Consider the following 24287-nt stretch of genomic DNA (forward strand, 5'->3'; position numbering starts at 1 on the left):
TGGCACCAAAAATATATCCTACAGTCTCAGATGCACTAGCTTCTCTTTTGGCTCTGTAGTTTGATTTATCACTCCAAATTAGATCATTAAAATGGATAACATGATACATTTTTGGAAAAACAACTCCCAGGTTGCATGTTCCATACCAGCCTTTTAGCAGCTTCTAATAGGCATTCTTTCCACATAGGAAATAAACAGCTAGTATGGAAGGGTCTTGGCCATTCACCATGAAAGTCCAAACAATCTTAAACAAAAATACATGTCTACATTCACTAGTTCCTACAAAATGTGTGTCAGTCTTTTTTTTCTAAACAAGTTTTATTCATTTTAACCAATACAGAAGGCCCATCTGGACTCATCCAATTATCATCTTCACATTGCATTTATAAGATCAACTTTACAAGAAACATGTAATTCAATTCTGTTATATCCACTTACTATGTTGCATGTGTTACCCCTAGTGCCCTTTGGCAACCTTCAATCTCAATAAACAATAAAGAATCCACCCCATCTATCCCCACCCCCCTTCCTTTGATTGCATCTCCAATTGACCTTAATACCACTGGTCTTCCAGCTATGTCTCCAACTGCCACAGTATGTTTGGCTCTCCACTGCCCAATCAGAATCAAAATGTGTCACTTAGGCAAGGGGAGCCAGCCCTCGTGGATACCACCAGTACCATACCTGCAGGTCTTTACATTTGTCCCAGCTGATTCTTCAGGTCAGTGCGTCCCCCTCTGTAGTGGTCACCCCAAGGTCAGCCACCAGAGCCTCCCAGGTATGTATGTGCCATCTGCAATGCCCTGATCCCTCTCTTTGCCTCCCTAAGCAGCACTTCTCTTTCTCTCGCTGCCCACTTTGCCAACTCATGTCGCCATTTCAGTAAACCGGGTCCCCCGCCGCTTCACAGTTTCTAGTTATTTCACGGTTTGCCAATAAGAATGCCAAGTCTTGGAATCTACTGGTGACACAGGAGAAAGTGCCCTGGTTCATAGGGTATTACCTTATCTACTATGGTGGCCAGAAGCTCTGTGATCCCCTTCCAATATTGTTGGAGCTGTGGACAGCTCCACAACATATGCAACAGCCCTGCCCCATTCTCCCCACATCTGGCACAGACTGCGACTTCGATCTGGAAATATCTCTGAATACACTCGGGTTAAGTAAGCTCTCTGAAATACATAAAAATTAATAAGCTTGAAGTGGGCATTTCGAGACACCCGTGGCATCCTGTCCAATATGATGTCCCAGCCCTCCTGTGTTATCGGAGTCCCCAAATCTTCCTCCCAACTATTTTTCAGCCTTTCAAGCAGGCGGCAGCAGTCCTCTCCAAGGGCCCTGTATAGACAGGAGACTACTTTGACGCTTCCTGAGGAAAGGGCTATATATCGACAGCTACTCAGGGCCAGAGACTCAACAGTGCCATTTTGCCAATGTTGTCTTATCATCGCTGTAACTGCCCTGTATACAAATAAAATGCCCTTGTGGCACATCAAATTCCCCTCTGAAGTCCTCATAGGAGAGTAACTCCCCATCCTTAACCCCTTCGCTGCCAGGCCTTTTCCCCCTCCTGTGCCAGGCCTTTTTTTGCCTATTTGGGGCAGTTCGCGCTTAGGCCCTCATAACTTTTTGTCCACATAAGCTAACCAAGCCAAATTTGCATCCTTTTTTTCCAACATCCTAGGGATTCTAGAGGTACCCAGACTTTGTGGGTTCCCCTGAAGGAGGCCAAGAAATTAGCCAAAATACAGTGAAACTTTCGTTTTTTTAAAAAAAAATGGGAAAAAGTGGCTGCAGAAGAAGGCTTGTGGTTTTTCCCCTGAAAATGGCATCAACAAAGGGTTTGCGGTGCTAAACTCAGCAGCTTCGCAGCTTTCGGGAACAGGCCGACTTGAATCAGAAAACCCAATTTTTCAACACAATTTTGGCATTGTACTGGGACATACCCCATTTTTGCAATTTATTGTGCTTTCAGCCTCCTTCCAGTCAGTGACAGAAATGGACATGAAACCAATCCTGGATCCCAGACACCTAAACATTTCTGAAAAGTAGACAAAATTGTGAATTCAGCAAGGGGTCATCTGTGTAGATCCTACAAGGGGTTCCTACAGAAAATAACAACTGAAAAAGAAAAATATTGAATTTGAGGTGAAAAAAACATCAATTTTTCTCTACGTTTTACTCTGTAACTTTTCCCTGCAATGTCAGATTATCGAAAGCAATATACCGTTACATCAGCTGGATTTTTCTGGTTGCGGGGATATATAGGGCTTGTAGGTTCATCAAGAACCCTACGTACCCAGAGCCAATAAATGAGCTGCACCCTGCAGTGCGTTTTCATTCTATACCGGGTATACAGCAATTCATTTGCTGAAATATAAAGAGTAAAAAATAGCTATCAAGAAAACCTTTGTATTTACAAAAAGGGCACAAGATAAGTTGTTGAGGAGCAGTGGTTATTTGCACATCTCTGAATTCCGGGGTGACCATACTAGCATGTGAATTACAGGGCATTTCTCAAATAGATGTCTTTTTTACACACTCTCCTACATTTGGAAGGACAAAATGTAGAGAAAGACAAGGGGCAATAACACTTGTTTTGCTAATCTCTGTTCCCCCAAGTCTCCCTATAAAAATGATACCTCACTTGTGTGGGTAGGCCTAGCGCCCGTGTCAGGAAACGCCCCAAAACGCAACGTGGACACATCCCATTTTTGTTTAACAGAAAATAAAGGTGTTTTTTGCAAAGTGCCTACCTGTAGATTTTGGCCTCTAGCTCAGCCGGCACCTAGGGAAACCTACCAAACCTGTGCATTTCTGAAAACTAGAGACCTAGGGGAATCCAGGATGGGGTGACTTGTGGGGCTCTGACCAGGTTCTGTTACCCAGAATCCTTTGCAAACCTCAAAATTTGGCTAAAAAACACATGTTCTTCACATTTCGGTGACAGAAAGTTCTGGAATCTGAGAGGAGGCACAAATTTCCTTCCACCCAGCGTTCCCCCAAGTCTCCCGATAAAAATGGTACCTCACTTGTGTGGGTAAGCGCCCACGACAGGATATGCCCCAAAACACAACGTGGACACATCTAATTTTTTGAAAGAAAACAGAGGTGCTTTTTGCAAAGTGCCTACCTGTAGATTTTGGCCTCTAGCTCAGCCGGCACCTAGGGAAACCTACCAAACCTGTGCATTTTTGAAAACTAGAGACCTAGGGGAATCCAAGATGGGGTGACTTGTGGGGCTCTGACCAGGTTCTGTTACCCAGAATCCTTTGCAAACCTCAATATTTGGCTAAAAAAACACATGTTCCTCACATTTCTGTGGCAGAAAGTTCTGGAATCTGAGAGGAGGCACAAATTTCCTTCCACCCAGCGTTCCCCCAAGTCTCCCGATAAAAATTATACCTCACTTGTGTGGGTAGGCCTAGCGCCCGCGACAGGATATGCCCCAAAACACAACGTGGACACATCCAATTTTTTGAAAGAAAACAGAGGTGTTTTTTGCAAAGTGCCTACCTGTTGATTTTAGCCTCTAGCTCAGCCGGCACCTAGGGAAACCTACCAAACCTGTGCATTTTTTAAAACTAGAGACCTAGGGGAATCCAAGATGGGGTGACTTGTGGGGCTCTGAACAGGTTCTGTTACCCAGAATCCTTTGCAAACCTCAAAATTTGGCTAAAAAAACACATGTTCCTCACATTTCGGTGACAGAAAGTTCTGGAATCTGAGAGGAGGCACAAATTTCCTTCCACCCAGCGTTCCCCCAAGTCTCCCGATAAAAATGGTACCTCACTTGTGTGGGTAAGCCTAGCGCCCACGACAGGATATGCCCCAAAACACAACGTGGACACATCCAATTTTTTGAAAGAAAACAGAGGTGTTTTTTGCTAAAGTGCCTACCTGTAGATTTTGGCCTCTAGCTCAGCCGGCACCTAGGGAAACCTACCAAACCTGTGCATTTTTTAAAACTAGAGACATAGGGGAATCCAAGATGGGGTGACATGTGGGGCTCTGACCAGGTTCTGTTACCCAGAATCCTTTGCAAACCTCAAAATGTGGCTAAAAAAACACATGTTCCTCACATTTCTGTGGCAGAAAGTTCTGGAATCTGAGGGGAGGCACAAATTTCCTTCCACCCAGCATTCCCCCAAATCTCCCGATAAAAATGGTACCTCACTTGTGTGGGTAGGCCTAGCGCCCGCGACAGGATATGCCCCAAAACACAACGTGGACACATCACAGAAAACAGAGCTGTTTTTTTGCAAAGTGCCTACCTGTAGATTTTAGCCTCTAACTCAGCCGGCACCTAGGGAAACCTACCAAACCTGTGCATTTTTGAAAACTAGAGACCTAGGGGAATCCAAGATGGGGTGACTTGTGGGGCTCTGACCAGGTTCTGTTACCCAGAATCCTTTGTAAACCTCAAAATTTGGCTAAAAAAACACATGTTCCTCATATTTCTGTGGCAGAAAGTTCTGGAATCTGAGGGGAGGCACAAATTTCCTTCCACCCAGCGTTCCCCCAAGTCTCCCGATAAAAATGGTACCTCACTTGTGTGGGTAGGCCTAGCGCCCGCGACAGGATATGCCCCAAAACACAACGTGGACACATCACAGAAAACAGAGCTGTTTTTTGCAAAGTGCCTACCTGTAGATTTTGGCCTCTAGCTCAGCCGGCACCTAGGGAAACCTACCAAACCTGTGCATTTTTTAAAACTAGAGACCTAGGGGAATCCAAGATGGGGTGACTTGTGGGGCTCTGACCAGGTTCTGTTACCCAGAATCCTTTGTAAACCTCAAAATTTGGCTAAAAAAACACATGTTCCTCAAACTTCTGTGGCAGAAAGTTCTGGAACCTGAGAGGAGGCACAAATTTCCTTCCACCCAGCGTTCCCCCAAGTCTCCCAATAAAAATGGTACCTCACTTGTGTGGGTAGGCCTAGCGCCCGCAACAGGATATGCCCCAAAACACAACATGGACACATCACAGAAAACAGAGGTGTTTTTTGCAAAGTGCCTACCTGTAGGTTTTGGCCTCTAGCTCAGCCGGCACCTAGGGAAACCTACCACTCCTGTGCATTTTTGAAAACTAGAGACCTAGGGGAATCCAAGATGGGGTGACTTGTGGGGCTCTGACCAGGTTCTGTTACCCAGAATCCTTTGCAAACCTCAAAATTTGGCTAAAAAAACACATGTTCCTCACATTTCTGTGGCAGAAAGTTCTGGAATCTGAGAGGAGGCACAAATTTCCTTCCACCCAGCATTCCCCCAAGTCTCCCGATAAAAATGATACCTCACTTGTGTGGGTAGGCCTAGCGCCCACGGAAGGAAATGGCCCAAAACACAACGTGGACACATCACATTTTTTCATAGAAAACAGTGCCTACCTGTGGATTTTGGCCTGTAGCTCAGCCGGCACCTGGGGAAACCTAGCAAACCAGCGCATTTTTGAAAACTAGAAACCCAGGGGAATCCAAGATGGGGTGACTTGTGGGGCTCTGACCAGGTTTTGTTACCCAGAATCCTTTGCAAACCTCAAAATTTGGGTAAAAAAACACATGTTCCTCACATTTCTGTGGCAGAAAGTTCTGGAATCTGAGAGGAGGCACAAATTTCCTTCCACCCAGCATTCCCCCAAATCTCCCGATAAAAATGGTACCTCACTTGTGTGGGTAGGCCTAGCGCCTGCAACACGATATGCCCCAAAACACAACGTGGACACATCACAGAAAACAGAGCTGTTTTTTTGCAAAGTGCCTACCTGTAGATTTTGGCCTCTAGCTCAGCCGGCACCTAGGGAAACCTACCAAACCTGTGCATTTTTGAAAACTAGAGACCTAGGGGAATCCAAGATGGGGTGACTTGTGGGGCTCTGACCAGGTTCTGTTACCCAGAATCCTTTGTAAACCTCAAAATTTGGCTAAAAAAACACATGTTCCTCAAACTTCTGTGGCAGAAAGTTCTGGAACCTGAGAGGAGGCACAAATTTCCTTCCACCCAGCGTTCCCCCAAGTCTCCCGATAAAAATGGTACCTCACTTGTGTGGGTAGGCCTAGCGCCCGCAACAGGATATGCCCCAAAACACAACATGGACACATCACAGAAAACAGAGGTGTTTTTTGCAAAGTGCCTACCTGTAGGTTTTGGCCTCTAGCTCAGCCGGCACCTAGGGAAACCTACCACTCCTGTGCATTTTTGAAAACTAGAGACCTAGGGGAATCCAAGATGGGGTGACTTGTGGGGCTCTGACCAGGTTCTGTTACCCAGAATCCTTTGCAAACCTCAAAATTTGGCTAAAAAAACACATGTTCCTCACATTTCTGTGGCAGAAAGTTCAGGAATCTGAGAGGAGGCACAAATTTCCTTCCACCCAGCATTCCCCCAAGTCTCCCGATAAAAATGATACCTCACTTGTGTGGATAGGCCTAGCGCCCACGGAAGGAAATGGCCCAAAACACAACGTGGACACATCACATTTTTTCATAGAAAACAGTGCCTACCTGTGGATTTTGGCCTGTAGCTCAGCCGGCACCTGGGGAAACCTAGCAAACCAGCGCATTTTTGAAAACTAGAAACCCAGGGGAATCCAAGATGGGGTGACTTGTGGGGCTCTGACCAGGTTTTGTTACCCAGAATCCTTTGCAAACCTCAAAATTTGGCTAAAAAAACACATGTTCCTTACATTTCTGTGGCAGAAAGTTCTGGAATCTGAGAGGAGGCACAAATTTCCTTCCACCCAGCATTCCCCCAAATCTCCCGATAAAAATGGTACCTCACTTGTGTGGGTAGGCCTAGCGCCCGCAACAGGATATGCCCCAAAACACAACGTGGACACATCACAGAAAACAGAGCTGTTTTTTTGCAAAGTGCCTACCTGTAGCTTTTGGCCTCTAGCTCAGCCGGCACCTAGGGAAACCTACCAAACCTGTGCATTTTTGAAAACTAGAGACCTAGGGGAATCCAAGATGGGGTGACTTGTGGGGCTCTGACCAGGTTCTGTTACCCAGAATCCTTTGTAAACCTCAAAATTTGGCTAAAAAAACACATGTTCCTCATATTTCTGTGGCAGAAAGTTCTGGAATCTGAGAGGAGGCACAAATTTCCTTCCACCCAGCGTTCCCCCAAGTCTCCCGATAAAAATGGTACCTCACTTGTGTGGGTAGGCCTAGCGCCCGCGACAGGATATGCCCCAAAACACAACATGGACACATCACAGAAAACAGAGCTGTTTTTTGCAAAGTGCCTACCTGTAGATTTTGGCCTCTAGCTCAGCCGGCACCTAGGGAAACCTACCAAACCTGTGCATTTTTGAAAACTAAAGACCTAGGGGAATCCAAGATGGGGTGACTTGTGGGGCTCTAACCAGGTTCTGTTACCCAGAATCCTTTGCAAACCTCAAAATTTGGCTAAAAAAACACATGTTCCTCACATTTCTGTGGCAGAAAGTTCTGGAATCTGAGAGGAGGCACAAATTTCCTTCCACCCAGCCTTCCCCCAAGTCTCCCGATAAAAATGATACCTCACTTGTGTGGGTAGGCCTAGCGCCCACGAAAGGAAATGGCCCAAAACACAACGTGGACACATCACATTTTTTCATAGAAAACAGTGCCTACCTATGGATTTTGGCCTGTAGCTCAGCCGGCACCTGGGGAAACCTAGCAAACCAGCGCATTTTTGAAAACTAGAAACCCAGGGGAATCCAAGATGGGGTGACTTGTGGGGCTCTGACCAGGTTTTGTTACCCAGAATCCTTTGCAAACCTCAAAATTTGGCTACAAAAACACATTTTTCTCACATTTTGGTGACAGAAAGTTCTGGAATCTGAGAGGAGCCACAATTTTCCTTCCACCCAGCGTTCCCCGAAGTCTCTCGATAAAAATGGTGCCTCACTTCTGTGGGTAGGCCTAGCACCCACAAAAGGAAAGGGCCCAAAACACAACGTGGACACAACATATTTTTCACAGAAAACTGAGGTGTTTTTTGCAAAGTGTCTACCGGTGGATTTTGGCCTCTAGCTCAGCCGGCCCCTGGGGGGGGCAGAAATGCCCTAAAATAAATTTGCCCCCTCCAAACCCCCCCCCTGCCCGGGAGCGGCCCTTGCCTACGGGGTCGCTCCCCCTGCGTGACATTGGGGCCACAAAACAAATCCCCAGTGCCTAGTGGTTTCTGCCCCCAAGGGGGGCAGAAATGGTTTAAATACAATTTGCCCCCCAGGGCAGCGACCCTTGCCTGATGGGTCGCTCCCCATCTCTAAAAAAACAAACAAACAAAAAAAAAAACACATAAAAAAATTTGTCCTGCCGCCTAGAGGTTTCTGCCCCCGGGGGGGCAGAAATGGCCTAAAATAAATTTGCCCCCCCAACCCCAACCCCGCCCCCGGGAGCGACCCTTGCCTATGGGGTCGCTCCCCCTGCGTGACATTGGCGCCAAAAAACAAATCCCCGGTGCCTAGTGGTTTCTGCCCCCTTGGGGGCAGATTGACCTAAAATCGGCCAATCTGCCCCCAAGGGGGGCAGAAATGGTCTAAATACAATTTGCCCCCCAGGGGAGCGACCCTTGACTAATGGGTCGCTCCCCACCTCTAAAAAAACAAACACACAAAAAAAATTGCCCTGCCGCCTAGAGGTTTCTGCCCCCCCCTGGGGGCAGATCGGCCTAATAATAGGCCGATCTGGCCCCATGGGGGGCAGAAATGGCCTAAAACAATTCTCCCCCCCCCCCCAGGGAGCGACCCTTGCCTAAGGGGTCGCTCCCCTTGCGTGAAATTCACACAAAGAAAAAACTCCCTGGTGTCTAGTGGTTTCTGCCCCCCTTGGGGGCAGATTGGCCTCATCAAAATAGGCCAATCTGGCCTAAATATAATTTGCCCCCTAGGGGAGCGACCCTTGCCTAAGGGGTCGCTCCCCACCTAAAATAAACAAATAAACATAACAAAAAATAAATCAAAAATAAATGATCCCTGGTGCCTAGAGGTTTCTGCCCCCAGGGGGGGCAGAAAAGGCCTTCCTGAAAAATGCCCCCCACTGGGAGCGACCCTTGCCCAAGGGGTCGCTCCCTTATGTCAATTTCTGTTAAATAAAAAAAAATCCCAGGTGTCTAGTGGGGTTTCAAAAGCCGGATTGCAAGCAATCCGGCTTTTGAAACCCTGGGAGAGACTTCAAAGGGAAGGAAATACATTTCCTTCCCTTTGAAGCCTCTCCGGGCCTCCCCCTGTGATTGAAAGAGAAATGCTTTGCATTTCTCTTTCAATCGCGCTGGAAGCAGAGCTTCCAACGCGATGGGGGAGGCCCCTGTGACAAATCAGCGTGCGCTTGCGCGCTGTCGTCACAGGGGGGATGGGGGGGTCAGGGGTGGAAGGGGAAGGTCTTTCCCTTCCATCCCCACCTTGGGGGGAGGGGGGTGCACAGGGAGGCGAGCTAGCGCTGCCCCAAGTTTCCGTGTGCCATGGACGAGGTGACCTCGTCCAAGGCACACGGGAACTGTAGGCCCTATAGTCACTGGGGGATTTTCCGAGTTTCAAAAGTGGCATCACCAATGCTTCCGGGGTAGTATCTGGTAAGTATCCTACTGCTCGTGCCTTGTTATACAAGGCCTCGTGCCGGGGCGCAAATTGGGCCACATTGGTCAGGTACCATTCTGCAAGGAATCCATCTGTCCCTGGGGTCTTCCCCCGGGCCATGTCTTTTATTGCTGCTCTAATTTCTTGTTGTGTGATAGCATTCCCAATTTCCTCTGCCTCTTCACCAGAGAGGCATGGTACGTCCAAAGGCTCTAAATATTCCCTAACTGCTGTTGCCTCATAGGTGCATGCACTTCAATACAGTTGCGTGTAATATTGGAGGAAACAGTCAGTAATCTCTTCCTGCCTGAATTCCCGCCTGCCTCCGTCAGTTTCTACTTCCCGATTTGGGGTCCCTCTCTTAGTGGGATTTGCCAGCCAAGTTAGCAAGGTGTCTGCCCTGTCTCTCTTCGCATGAGTGCGTGCCATATACCCCCTGTAATCAAAGCAGCGAAGTCTCTCTACTTTAGTCACTACCTCTTCTCTCTTATCCAGCAGTGATTGTTGTTGATCGGGACCCTCCTGTCCCTGCTGTTCGAGTTGGTGCAACTCGTTCTCAGCAGTGAGCACCTCCCTCAGCAGCATCCCCCTAACAACCATACCTTTCGCTAGGCACTGGCCCTGCCGTGTTATCTTCAACACTTACTATTCTGCATGTTTGCTCGTCGCAGTCCCTTCAATGATTTCGAAATATTGGGCTATGTCTTGTCCTTTCTTCTTTAAAGGCCTGGTCCTCTAGCATTTCAGGTTTAAGTCTTGTGGGTATCCTAGGGCTAGCACTATGCCAATCACAACTCATAAGGATCGGATTGTGGTCTGAGATCGTACGGGCTAGATATTCTTTGGTCATTACTCTACTATGGGCATCCGGGGAACATAAGAACATATCCAGCCACACCTATAGGTTATACAGACTAGAAAAATAGGAGTAGTCCCTTGTGTCGGGATGTGTCATTCACCAAGTGTCTATTAGACCCCACTCCCATTGCCAATTTAGGTACGTCCAGGCCAATCTCAGTGCCGGAGATTCTCTCATCAGGGGATGCTATCTGTCCATCCCTATGTCTACCGCACAATTAAAGTTCCCCCCTATCAGTAAGGACTGTGCCATGTAATGCGCCAAGGTCCCTGACAAGTTAGTAATAAAGGGGCCCTGGTCCATGTTTGGTGCATAAGTGTAAATCAGGGCCAGGTCCCTGCCCTCTAACCGCCCGCTTACCACTGCATATCTCCCCTCCGGGTCTATCATGAGCGTCACATGCTGGAAGGGAACCCCCCAGTCTCACCTAGATGAGGACCTCTCTCGCAAATGCAGAATATGTTGTATAATATACCTGGCCTCGCCATCTGCGTTGCAGCGCCTTCCCCTCCTGGGCACTGAGATGTGTCTCTTGGAGAAACGCTATATGTATGCCTCTCCTGTTCAAATATGAGAACACTTTATATCTCTTCGACATGGTGTGCATACCTCTGATATTCGAGGAAATTATCGTATACCTCATTTGCTGGACCATGTAGTGCGCTGCAAGTGTGGGTGCCCATACCCCCTGGCTTTTTTCTCATTTTGTGTGTCCCCAGGTATTGTAGTATAATTTCAGGTATTGATGCAATCTTTTAAACCTCCAATAACTCAACTTCCCATATTTCAACTAACTTTCCCCCCCCAGGACAAATTGAGCAAAGCCCCCTGTCCAAACCAGGCCATATTTGACCAAACAGCGTGGACTGTTCCACTTAACATGCATGTTCAAACAGCTTAGGACTCTAGCTCGATCCCCTAGTTTGAAGCCCCACAGTGGAGCTTGTGACAGGCAAACGCGTGCAACTCCCAGTTATGTTCATGAGCTCATTTCTGCCCCCAAGCAATGGCACAGTAGTGTCCTCAGAGCCCTCCAACTTGTGACATTGGCATCTACAGCAGTGCGGTCAAGCATTAAAGGATATCGTCTAGGAGTAACATGAGGCAATGGGGTACTAGAAGTGCTCGACTTATTTGAGGCTGAGTCCGACTCCGAGTCTTCAGTATGGGCTTCTTGTGTCAAAAGCGGGGATCCAGTGTCGGAGCTCTGTATATGGACCACTGCCTCCACTGCTTGCCTCCTTTCCTTTTGGGATTTCTCACCAGGGGGAGTCATCATACTCCACAATTGAATCCCCCTCTTTCTCCGACGTCCCACAGAATGCTTTGGTGTCTGCATTCCACTTGGTCCTGGCTGCGGATGAGTGTCAATGCAATTCCAGACCCCTTGCAGGGAGTTGAAGAAGAGGACAGTGCCATCAACTACCACTCTGAGATGAGCTGGGAATATCATTCTGTATTGCACCTCCATTTGTTGCAGTCGCTTTTTTGCATCGTTAAAAGTAGACCGGCGCTTTTTAACTTCTCGAGAAAAACCAGAGAAGATGCTCACTTTACTATTATTTACGATCAAGTCTCCCTGCTGACAGGCCTGAAGCAGGATATAGTCGCAGTCTTTGTAGAAAAGGAGTTTGGCCACGACCGGCCGCAGCGGAGCCCCTGGCCGAAGCGGGCTGCTTGGCATCCAGTGCCCCTGCTCCAAAGAGAAGAAGGGAGACAAACCTTCCGGGGGGATCTTAGCTTGGGTAAAGTTTTCTAAGTAATCTATCATAATACCCCCTTCCACTCGCTCCAGCAATCCCATCAGTCTGATATTATTGCATCGGGATCTATTTTCTGCATCCTCAGCCTGCAATTCTAAGGTCTTCACTTTTGCTTCTATGGTCAGTCAAGTGGTTAGGTCCACCACCACTGGGAGTATTCCCGCTGCCTCCCATTCTGTGGCAGTAACTCGCTCTGCCTGTCATCTCTAAGTAGGCTCAGGTCTGCCCCCAGGGTGTCTTTTTTGGTCTCTAATGCCACCCTCATGGCTGTTATTGCTTGAATTACATCTCACAGTGTTGGACCCTGCTGTGCAGTCTCCTCCAGATTTGGTTCTTCATCTGCCAGTGAGGTGGTGTCCTTCTTTCTCGCAGCCTTCCCCATTATGGCCCCTCCGGAACTTGAGCAATTCACTCTTCAATTGTACTTCCAACGCTACAACAGTTCTTCTTCTTCTCTGATGTCCCCAGGATTCACCTTAATCGTGTCTTCTGCCCACTTTTCCCTCTCTTGTCAGCCCTCCAGGGCTATGCACTTGAGTCTTTTGTGCAGGGTCCAGGCTGAGGAGCCCCAAGCCCAGGGTCCGCACGCTAGTCTTTGCCAAAGGCATCTCCACTAAGCCTCCTTCTCCATCACCTGTCTGCAGTCAACGCTCTTCCTCCTTCGGCAATCTCCCACAACCAAGTGGCAGGCCCAGCCAGCAGCATGGGGGAAAACCCTCGATCTATTTTAGTGCATTCTGCTCTCCCAACTGCACTGCCCCCAGACTGGGGGTCACCAAGATACTATCAGCAGCACTCCAGCCTCCTCAGTTGACTCACAGGGGGACAAGGGCCCTCAGCCCAGGTCTCCAACATCAAACGGGTGGGTGGAGCCAACACCCCCCACACTCCTGTCACCACTCCCCCACACTCAGGCCTCCATCCGATAAGTATAGTTAAAAAATATTGGGTTGGGGGGACACGCCCCGTCACTGCTTGCCTCGCGATCTCCTCTGCCGGCCTCACCAACGTCCCCAATGCCACCTCTCTAGGCTGTCTCCGTCTTCCAAGTCAGTTCTGCAGCGGTCTCCAACTCCCAGCAAAACCACTCGCCACTCACTGAAGTCCGGGCAGAATCTCTGCCCCTGCAGCTCCTTACCACCAGTGCACAGCCCCGAACCTCCCACCTTTATTGATCGGGGCCCACTCACCTCTGCCGGCCACTCTCCACATCCGACGAGGCTTCTCTCCAGCTCCGTCAACACACTCGCACACTGTCTGCACGCAGCCTCGCCACAGCCAGGTCGTCCAAAGGCCCTCGCTGCTTCCTCTGCGCTTCCAGGCTCTCTGACTCGGCACCAGCATCAGGCGCCACGGCTGCCATCCTTTGCCACCACATCTCCTCCGGCACCTCCACGTGGTCCACTGTGCTTCTCGCTTCCCGTCATGGCTCTATTGGGGGCCCTCTTAATCCTGGGAGTCTCCAACTCCCCATGGTGCTCTGTGGGGCAGTTGGCACTTCAGGATGTCGGTATGTTGAGGACTGTGAGTCGGGAGCTCCTCAGTCAGCCGCTGCCGCCATCGGCGTCAGGCCACACACCCCCAAAATATGTGTCAGTCTTTGATCTAGGCATATATATAAATAGTTTTCAATCTATAGCCGGGAATCCTTCACCTCCAGCTCTAAAATGTGTTGCATCTTTTCTCAATTCTGCAAAGCTACTCCTTTTTCTGTCTTTGCTTTCATTGTTCTTCTCCTCTCCTCATCTTGTCCAATGAATTCCATTTCTACTGGGCTAGGAATGCAGGTCAAATTGTTCTTGTGTGCATATACTGTTGCAAATGTCAATGTAGGCTCAACAAAACCTCCCACAGTGTAAATTTTCTTTGCTTCTTTAATGTTACTCATGCGTTTCGTAATGGAGAAAATTTAAAACACCAGATCTTAATGAGAAGTATTGATAATACTCCTGCTGATAAAACAGTGTTAGTAATAAGCTACATGAAATTCCATAAGTTAGGGGCAAGCGATGATATGTGATTCCCTCACTTACTGATCAAGGCAACTGTGTACATACATAGCAATCTTCAGCAATAGTTGAAGGTACCTGTACAGCAGGCACAGTTTTCTCTTTAGGCCAATTGTTTCCTGCTACAGCTCTAATACTTGCAGCAATTCATCCTCTGTCATCATCCGAGCTAGCATGAGCCAATTGATTTCATCTCAACACTTCTGCACCATTCACTGTTGTTAGCAGCCTCTTGTCCAGCCCCAACAGCTTGAGTAACCTGATCCCTCTCACTTACTGTAATGACCCTACTAGAACAGGTGCTGTTTTATCTAGGGTACCAGGAACTTTGCAGGTGTGGCTCATGTGTACCAGGTTTGGGACACCAGCACACTTCACAGCTGTAGTGGTTACAAGGATCATGCTTATAAGTCACCAGGATATATGTCATAACGCAGTTACTGCTGCAGCTGTACAATAGCCTCACCAACCTGATGAGACAAAGAATGCACCAGGTCAGCCAGTCCTTTGCAATAATCCAGCACCAAGTCATCTGTAATGTTCACAAGTGCATTTGCAGGCACTGGTGGCAAACTCATGGCCCTTCCCATGATAATCTCAAGGAAGGACAATCCAGTCTTTCTGTCCGATGTACTGAGCATACTCATCAAAACAGGAGGCAATGCATCTGCCCATTTCAATGTTGTGGATGCACATACTTTTGACAATCTGGACATAAAAGTTCCATTAATCTTCTTTACCAGTCCTGAAGCCTCAGGTCTCTAGCTGCAATGCAGCCACACACAACATTTGTAGGAACTTGTTGTTGAAATTAGTTCCTCTGTCTGATTCTAGAGAAGTCAGAAAGCCAAAACGCAGAGTCAACTCTCTAAGCAACAACGTTGCTACTGTGAGACTATCATTCTCTTAGTTGGATAAGCTACGACCCAGTGTGAGAAAATGCATAGAATGACTAAGATATATCTCGGACCATTACACACTTGCAGCTCAGTAAAATTCAGTTGCATTCTGTTGAACAGTCCTTCTGATCTATCAATATTATTCAGTGTAACAACTTTCCATTTTCCTACATTCATCTGTTGACACGTGACACATCTGTGATATGTGGCTTTGGCAATCACTCTGAATCTAGGGTTAAACCATGTTTGTGTGAATGTTCTGATCATTGCATCTCTAGCTTTGTATGCTTGTCCATGATGATGTCTTGCCGTAGGGAACTGTGAGGACGAACAAGGGTCTGCAGAGGCCTCTAATGTGTCTCACACGGTGAGGCATGATCCAGAACAGAGCCACGCTCCAGTGCTACCCACCACCAGAGGCTCTGAGTGGCCACGCATCCAGGCCCACAAATGGAGAGCCGCGATGTGACAGAGACGTCTATGGATCGAGGAAGACTCGTGGAGAAGAGGACTGTCAGCTTGCAAAGTGGAGGAGGGAGCGAATGTCAGAGAATGAACCAGTGGAAAGAGCATGACAAGCACAACCCCAGACAAAGGCAACAGAAAGAGAAAGTGGAGCACTGAAGAGGATGAGTTAAAGGAAAAGACCAGCGTCCCTCGTAAGAGCGGGAAGGAGATGGGACGCTGAAGCAGTCAAATGACCCTATTCTGTGAACAAGTCCTGTGGCCAGGGAAGCAATATGGATGCCTGGAGTTCCACCCCCATGGCCCAAGAGACGGGTTGTGGCTTGAGGCAAGTGCCGGGGTTTCTCATTCTCTCTCGTGGGGTTGGTGGGACACGCATGTGGTTAAATAGAGTACCTGGAAGTAGGTAGGGTATTTTACACTGCACTAAAGGGTATGGTGGGGAACTTACCAAAATTGACACTTGGGATGGTGATGGTAGCACTGGTGGAGGACAGCTCAAACTAAAGTCATAATACTGATACATCTCCTCTTAGGTGTTTTTGCTTTCTTGAGGAGGGGGCGTATTGCTGTATGACCTGACACCTGAGGGAAGACCGTAGAAGGAGAGCCAACATACAGAGAGAGGAACAGGACCAGACATATTTACCCATGGGAAAAGTCTGACTCATATCGTCCTCTATTAATAACTCCATTGGCCGCTCACTCTTTTACTTAATAAAAGACAATACTCTGAACATAGCTGTGACTGGCACTACTTTAAACTCCCGACAGTGGTGTCAGAAGTGGAATTTGTTGTTTGTCGATCCATGACATAACCCATTCTGATATGAGAGATGTTCACCCAACTAGCCAAGGGACAAAGACACCTGCAGCTAGTCGTGGAGCAACAGGTACAGGCTGTGCAGAGGGACGGGATGCCTACAAAAAGCTCTAAAGGGCCAGGTCAAACACCTTACAAATAATCCAAGACAGGATCCTACGTCTTACAGATACCATAGTCAGTGCTAGAGTAAGTCTAACGTACTTGGGTCGATTTGCCAAAATATCAGGAGGGAAGGACTTGGTTATTTTTACCCTTTGAAAGGGTAGCCACCTCCTGCAGCTTAACCCATGGAAAGGTGGAGCCAGTATATAGCCCCCTTGCTGTTAGGAGAGCTACAGGCTGCACACCAGGCACCTAACCCAGCAGGTACCACAGCTTATGCACATATAAAAAAGGCTTAGGTTGTGACCCGAGTATAACAAGACAAAGTCCAGAAAAGAGCAGTGGGTCACAGGGTCAATCCTAGGGCCCTACACTACAGGATCATGGACGTGGGGAATGGGCAGCTACAGCCCCATACTACCAGTGTATAAGATTTAACAGAGAAAAATATATTTGGAACAGATTCTGGATGCCTTCCCAGTGAGCACCCGAAATTGGGTGAAACAGCACCCCAACCTCACCTTTACCACAGAGGTGGAACTTGCCTGTGCATATCATAGGTCCTCCAACTTCAAAGCTAACACTAACTGACCCCCTATACGATAACTAGAGGAACGCCCAAATCGGAGCCCAGAACAACAGTATCACCCATACTGCACTCTAAACCTACACCAGGGATCAGTGGACAGGGGCCACAATGCTACAACTGTGCAGAATGGGGCCACATAGCGAGACGCTGCCCCCAACGGAACCTTCTTGCTGAGTCCATGAATGTGGGGTAGGATTTACCAGGGGGTGGGTTTTCACCACAGGACAACAGCGTAGTTGGTATCCAAATAAAATCTCAATAGGAACCACACCAGGCCCAGCTAGACACAGGCTACCATATCACGGTTGTAGACCAAAAATCAGTACCCAACACCCAGACGAGAGAGCGGGAGAAGGTGTGTGTCACGTGTGTACACAGGTACAAAAAGGTATAACCCGTGGCCAAGATTCTACTGGAGGTAGATAGAGATCCCCATCTACGAAAAGTAACAGTTATGCCATTCCTGCCAGAATCTGTTATAACAGGGAGATACCATCCCCTGATTGAACAATATCTAGACACTATAAAAAATAAATTAGCGTTGTGGTTACAGGATGCACCATTCAGCAAGGTTGAGATAGAGCCTAATAGGAAGAAAGCATATTCAAAGAAATCCAGACAAGAAAGGAGGCTTCATAAGAAACTGTTTAGACAGTCAAATCCGCATTCTGCTTTCATTCTCTCAGGTCCAGAAAACAGCGAGGCCCTCCAGACAAGCTTCCGTGCTGCTCAGAGAGAAGACGATACCCTGAGGCATACTTGGGAGAGAGTGCATGAAGCCAAAACAAGTCAGGTAGGACCCCACTTTCAAATAAAAAGGGGACTAGTCTATAGAGCAGTGAAAGGTGAAATCCAACAAAATGAGCAACTGTTAGTTCCATCCCCTTTTAGGGAACATATTTTACGTCTGGCCCACAACCAAATGGGAGGGGGTCACTATGGTAGGGAGAACACATTGAAGTACTTAACAGAGAGGTTCTACTGGCCTGGAGTTGACCGAGATGTTGCCAAACACTGTGCCAGTTGTGTTATATGTCAATATAAACATCCCCCAAGTGTGAGGAAGGCACCCTTGTTCCCTCTTCCCATTATATGTCTCTTTCAAAAGGGTGGGTATGGACCTAGTGGGACCTCTCAGTCCTTCAGCACAAGGGCATCAATACAACCATAGTTATAGTAGACTAAGCCAGTCGGACCCAGAGGCTTTTTTTCCTACCCAGCATGATCTCTACAAATTTGGCCTAAGCCATGATCTGTTTGTTCTCTAGGGTAGGATTCCCTAATAAAACTATAACAGATCAGGGTACTCCTTTTCTGTCACATCTTATGGCCCAAGTCTAAAAGGTCCAAGGGGCCAAGCAGATAAGGACCTCTGTATACCATCCCCAGATGGATGGCCTCATAGAGTGCTATAATCAGACAATTAAAACTATGTTACGCAAGGTAATCGTAGAGACTGAGAATGACTAGGAAAGAAAACTACTGGTGGTGCTATTTGCAAACTGGTCGCACGAGCAGCGCTCCACAGGCTTTCCTCTGTTCCTTCCTGGAGATGGCCATAGTGCAATGTGAGGGAGAGGAGGAGGAAGAAAAACCTCTATTTGAATATGTAACCAACCTGAAAAACAATCTATCCCAATTATGGGGTTTTGTTCATGACAACACAGAGGAAGTATACGATAAGGGGAGTAAGTTGAGGACTTTAAATGATGGAGATAAGGTACTGCTCCCATCTACAGAGAACAAACTTCTCACTCAGTGGGAGGGTCCTTTTGTTATGGAAAAAAGAATAACAACTGTTTCTTATAGCATGCTCATACCCTAATGGCGAGGGGGTAAACAGGCATATCATGCCAATTTGCTGAAAAAATGGGAGGACCACCCTTCTGATCCAGGGGTTTCACCATCCATTCAATATGTTAACACGGCCATCCCAGTTGTCATTTCGCTACTTTCCTGTCAGAACCCGGACTATGAGAACGCAAGGATAGGTGATGTGATAGATCTGACACAGAAACAGCAGTTCCTCTGCTTACTTGGTGATTAGCTGGGTCTTTTTTCTAGTAAATTCGGTTTGACCCATTTGGTGCAGCACAATATAAGCCCTCATTACAACCCTGGTGGTCGGTGATAATGCAGCGGTAATACTGCCAACAGGCCGGCGGTAAAAAAAAATGGAATTATGACCATGGCAGACACCGCTCAGACAGACAGCCACTTTAACACTGAGACCATTACGGCGATAGCAACAAGCACCATGCCGGTAACCACCAACAGCCAAGCGGAAGAAAATGTACTGCCCACTGTATTAAGACTGGCCTATCCACCACCTTTTCCGGGGCGGTACCAACGACATCAATAGCACGGCGGAAATAGAACACAGAAGTCAAAGGACTCACCTCTGGACACTCAGGGAACAACTACGACACCATGGAGCCCAAGCTGCGCATTTTCCCCATGCTCGTCTACCTCTTCCTGCTTTACGAGCAGCAATGCCGGCAAAGACGACTACAGTGAGTACTGCCGCCTAGCACACAAGGAAGGGGGGGATGAAAAAGAGAGTGACACACACATGCAACACCCCCACCCCTAACACCATACACACAAACAGATGTGGTAACATTACATATACACCCCGTACCCCTCAGGAATAATGGAAGGACAAAAGATTGGAAGAAAGTGAGTGTAATTCGATAAAATAGCATAATAAGTGCATCAAAATACAAACATAAATACATATTTACAAATGGAGGGACACTGGCCAGTCCTCAATGTCCGTGGGCCACAGGGTCACAACACATAGGCCAAGTCCCCACCTCACTCCTGCAACAACACGGAGAGAACACTGCAGGGGCATCAGGTCGAAAACACACAGGGACTTCAGGGGGACAGGGAATGGGGGGCACCTCAGCCAGAAGATGGTACAATGCCACTGGTCCTGGAGGGGGGTACATGCCCTGTGTGATGTCCAAAGAAGTGCAAGGATACAGTCTCTCTAGTGGGTGGATTGCCCACTGCTTGGTCCTGGGGAGTGCAAGGCCACAGTCTCTAGTGGATGGCTTCTCTACTGGTGCTGGAGGGGGCCTTGTGCCCAGTGAGCTTCATCCTGGGAAGGATGTGGTGAGTGGATGACTTCTTCTACTGGTTCTGGAGGGGGCATTGTGCCCAGTGTGCTTCATCCTAGGAAGGATGGGGTGAGTGGATTGCTTCTTCCACTGGTTCTGGAGGGGGCATTGTGCCCTGTGATGCAGATCTTGGCGAGTGCAAGGTCACAGTCTCTCACCTGGGTGTCACACCTACAGGATTTGTAGGGTCCAGGACTCACTACAGCCCATGGAGGCAGGACTACACACTGCCCGCCGGCGGTGACAGCTGCTCAGTGGTGGCAGTGGCGGGTCTGGTGTCAGGGCTGGCAGTGGGGGGGGAGGCTCCAGCTCATCTCCTGCAGCTTCGGACGGCTGCCCACTGGGGCTGCTACTGCTGGCAGTGGAAGGTCTAGTGTCGGGACTGGCGGTGGTGGGGGAGGCTCCAGCCCATTCCCTGCAGCCTCGAACGGCTGGCCACTGGGGCTGCTGCTGCTGGCAGTGGTGCTGGTGGCAGTGCTGATGGCAGTGCTGGCAGTGGTGCTGGCACTGGTGGGGAGGCTCCAGCCCTTCCCCTGCGGCCTCGGACGGCTGCCCACTGGGGCTGCTGCTGGTGGCAGTGCAGGTGACGGTGCTGGCAGCGGTGCTGCTGGCGGTGCTGGCATTGGTGCTGGTTTTGGGGCTGGCAGTGGCGGGGAGGCTCCAGCCCTTCCCCTACAGCCTCGGATGGCTTAACCGCCATGGTTGGTGGTGGGGGCTCTGAATGTGTCCCAGCACCAGGCCTCCTGTCCTTCCTGCCTGCTGGTGCTGGCCCCTTGCCCTTCCCTTTTGCGGCTGGTGGTGCCTCCTTGCCCTTCACTTTGGCAGCTGGTGGTGCCTCCTTGCCCTGCTCTTTGGCAGCTGGTGGTGCCTCCTTGCCCTTGCTTGATGCACCTGGTCCATGCACACTTCCAGTACTGCTGGCTGGTTCCCGAGATCCTCTCCCACCTGCAGTAGATGTCGACACTACTGTGGCCATGGACTGGGTGGCTGAGGTGCTCACCTGGGTTCTGATCACCCTGGCCCGACGTGAAGGACGGGGGGGAAGGGTAGGGAAGAGGTCAACGGTAGAGAGGAAAAACGTCTTAGGGACGAGGATGTAGTGCATGCAGGTGTGAGTGTAGACACTACTGGACGGGAGGTGGACGAGGAGGAGGAGGGGGACGCAGTGGAGGCAGTGGATGTTGGGATGTCTGCATCTGGATGGTGTTTGTGTGAGTGCCTGTGGAATGATGTGTGGTGCTTGTGTTTGCCTGAACCACTCCTGTATGTTGTCCTGGGTGCATGCTGGTCTGGCTTTGTGCTTGGGATACATTGGGATTGAGGGGAATGGGACTGGGTAGAGGAAGTTGGAGGGGGGAGGCTAGAAACAGGGACAATGGCTGCCATCAGAGAGGAGGCCAGAGCCTGGATTGACCTCTGTTGGGCCCCCATGCCAGAGTGAATGCCGTCCAGGAATACATTTGTTTGTTGCAAATGGCCTGCCAGCCACTGGATGGCATCTACAATGGTTGACTTCCCAACAGAGATGGATCTCAGGAGGTCAATAGCCTCCTCATTCAGGGCAGCAGGGCTAACTGGGGCAGGGCCTGAGGTGCCTGGCGCGAAGGAGATGCTCACCCTCATGGGTGAGTGGACACGGGAAACTCGCTGAGGGGCTGCTGAGAGGGCGGTGCTGGTACGGGGGTGGCGGTTGTACCTGTATTCGGGGTGGCCACAGAGGTGTCCGCCACCACCAGGGAGCTTCCATCGGAGGAGGTATCACTGTTTGAACTGTCCCCTCCTGTCTCTGCCGTGGTGCTCCCCTCACCCTCCGACCCACTGGTGCCCTCACCGTCGGTGGAATCAGCCTCCTGGGTCCTGTGGGATGCAGCGCCCTCCATCGCCGGTGCCTCTGCTCCTCCACCAGATAATGCTAATGCACAGAAGGGCAGGGTGACAAAACAAAAAGGGGGCGGGAAGAGACAAAGGATACACTGGGTCAATGGCTGCTCCAAAACCACAGTTGGTGTACACAACACACACACACACAGAGGGAACAGCCCTACACATTAGGCAATGCACTACCAGTCACAATGCTAGTCACCAGCCCATGGACAGTAATACCTAACAGCATACTAGAGACCCATAGACCCCTGCCCAGTAATGGATGCTTACAAGCTTGGTTGGAGGTGGTTCACATCATACCCTGCCCAACATGGGACCTACCCTGCAATGTCCGGCCTGACCTAGGGGCAACCACAGGCCCACATCCCCCACCCGGAGACCACCCCACCACACGTAATAGTATATTTGGAAACTGTACTCACCCCCTTGTGGCTGCTGTGATTCCCTCAAGCGCCCATCCAGCTCCGGATAGGCCACCGCCAGTATGGGGGACATTGGGGGGTCAGGGTTCGACAGGCACCCCTTCCTCGTTGGGAGGTCATCCCCAGCTGGGCCTCTGCCATCTTCCTTGCCCAGCGTCTCAGGTCCCCCCATTTCCGACAGTGGGTGTTCCGCCTGCCATAGACCCCAGACTCCACCCATCCTTGGCGATGGCACTCCATATACACTTTTTCTGATGGGCGCTGACCTGCAGAAAAATACACATAGAAAAAAGGTATCAGTCAGACCGTCCGGCCTGTTACGCTCATGTCCCACCATAGCCCTCCCATCCCCTTACGCACAGACATTGCCCACCATACATGCAGGACGCTGCCCAGGATCCTTCCACCAACCCCCCACCCTTTACTCAAGGCCATCACACACAGCACTCTATGCATTCATGCCCCATGCATCGTGCTCACAGTGTACTCACCTGTTGGTCTATAGGCCCATACAGCATTCAGTACTGGGGTAGGACCCCATCCACCAGTCTCTCCAACTCCTAAGCGGTAAAGGCAGGGGCCCTTTCCCCAGTGACACAAGCCATGGTCGGATCCAGACACAGGTCAGAGTAGCACTTGCAGTGTAGGTCCTCTCCTGTTGAAGGTCAGGTAGCAAGTGGGTGTACAGATAGAAAATGGCGGTCACGTCCGCGCCGGTGCATACCGTCACCGCTGGCGTACATCACCATTGGCCACTGTAACCCACGGGGCCCAATGCGATCCAAAGAGGAGTTGCATGACGGTTTTCGACCGCCTCCCGCAACAGCGCACAACGTCAGCGGAATTATCTCCTTTCCACATGTCACTCCATACAGGACAGGCGGACGCCATTTCAGGGGGGAGGGCAGGCCATGGCACCTAACTGTGTCACAGTACACATATGCACCCTAGATTGCAACCGCTGCGGATAAATCAGAGATGGAGACATCCTCCCGTGTACAGGCCCCTAGTGGACTTGGCAACAAACACATGCGTTGATACATCGTTTTCCCCCAGGTGGAGGATTTGGCCACAGTGAAAGCTGATTTCTATGCAATGGGACATATCCCCAACAGTATTGTGGCTATTGATGGTACACATATTGCATTTGTACCCCACCCCCTCGGAGAAATGAACAGGTGTTAAAAAATCTAAAGAGCTTTCACTCCGTGAATGTGCAGGTAGTGTGCCTGGCGGACCAGTACATCTCCCATGTCAATGCAAAGTATCCTGGGTCTGTACATGATGCCTTTATCCTAAGGAATCGCAGCATCCCATATGTGATGGCTCAACTCCAGAGGCACAGGGTGTGGCTAATAGGTGAGCCCTGGTTCCCACCCAGTGGATGTTGGTGTTTGGGTATAGTGTGGGCCCTAAGAGTTAGTGTGTGTCTAACAGTTGTCCCTCAATATTTTCAGGTGACTCTGGTTACCCCAACCTCTCACGCCTACTGACCCCTGTGAGGAATCCAAGGACAAGGGCAGAGGAACATTACAATGAGGCACATGGGCGAACAAGAACAATAATAGAAAGGACATTCGGCCTCCTGAAGTCCAGGTTTCGTTGCCTCCATCTGACAGTGGGATCCCTGTACTACTCACCCAAGAAGGTGTGCCAGATCATCGTGGCATGCTGTATGTTGCACAACCTTGCCTTAAGTCGCCAGGTGCCTTTTCTGCAGGAGGATGAGGCTGGAGATGGGCGTGTGGCAGCAGTGGGCCCTGTGGACAATGAAGATCAGGAGGCA

This window comes from Pleurodeles waltl, chromosome 10, assembly GCF_031143425.1.
Source record: "Pleurodeles waltl isolate 20211129_DDA chromosome 10, aPleWal1.hap1.20221129, whole genome shotgun sequence".
Taxonomy (NCBI): Eukaryota; Metazoa; Chordata; class Amphibia; order Caudata; family Salamandridae; genus Pleurodeles; species Pleurodeles waltl.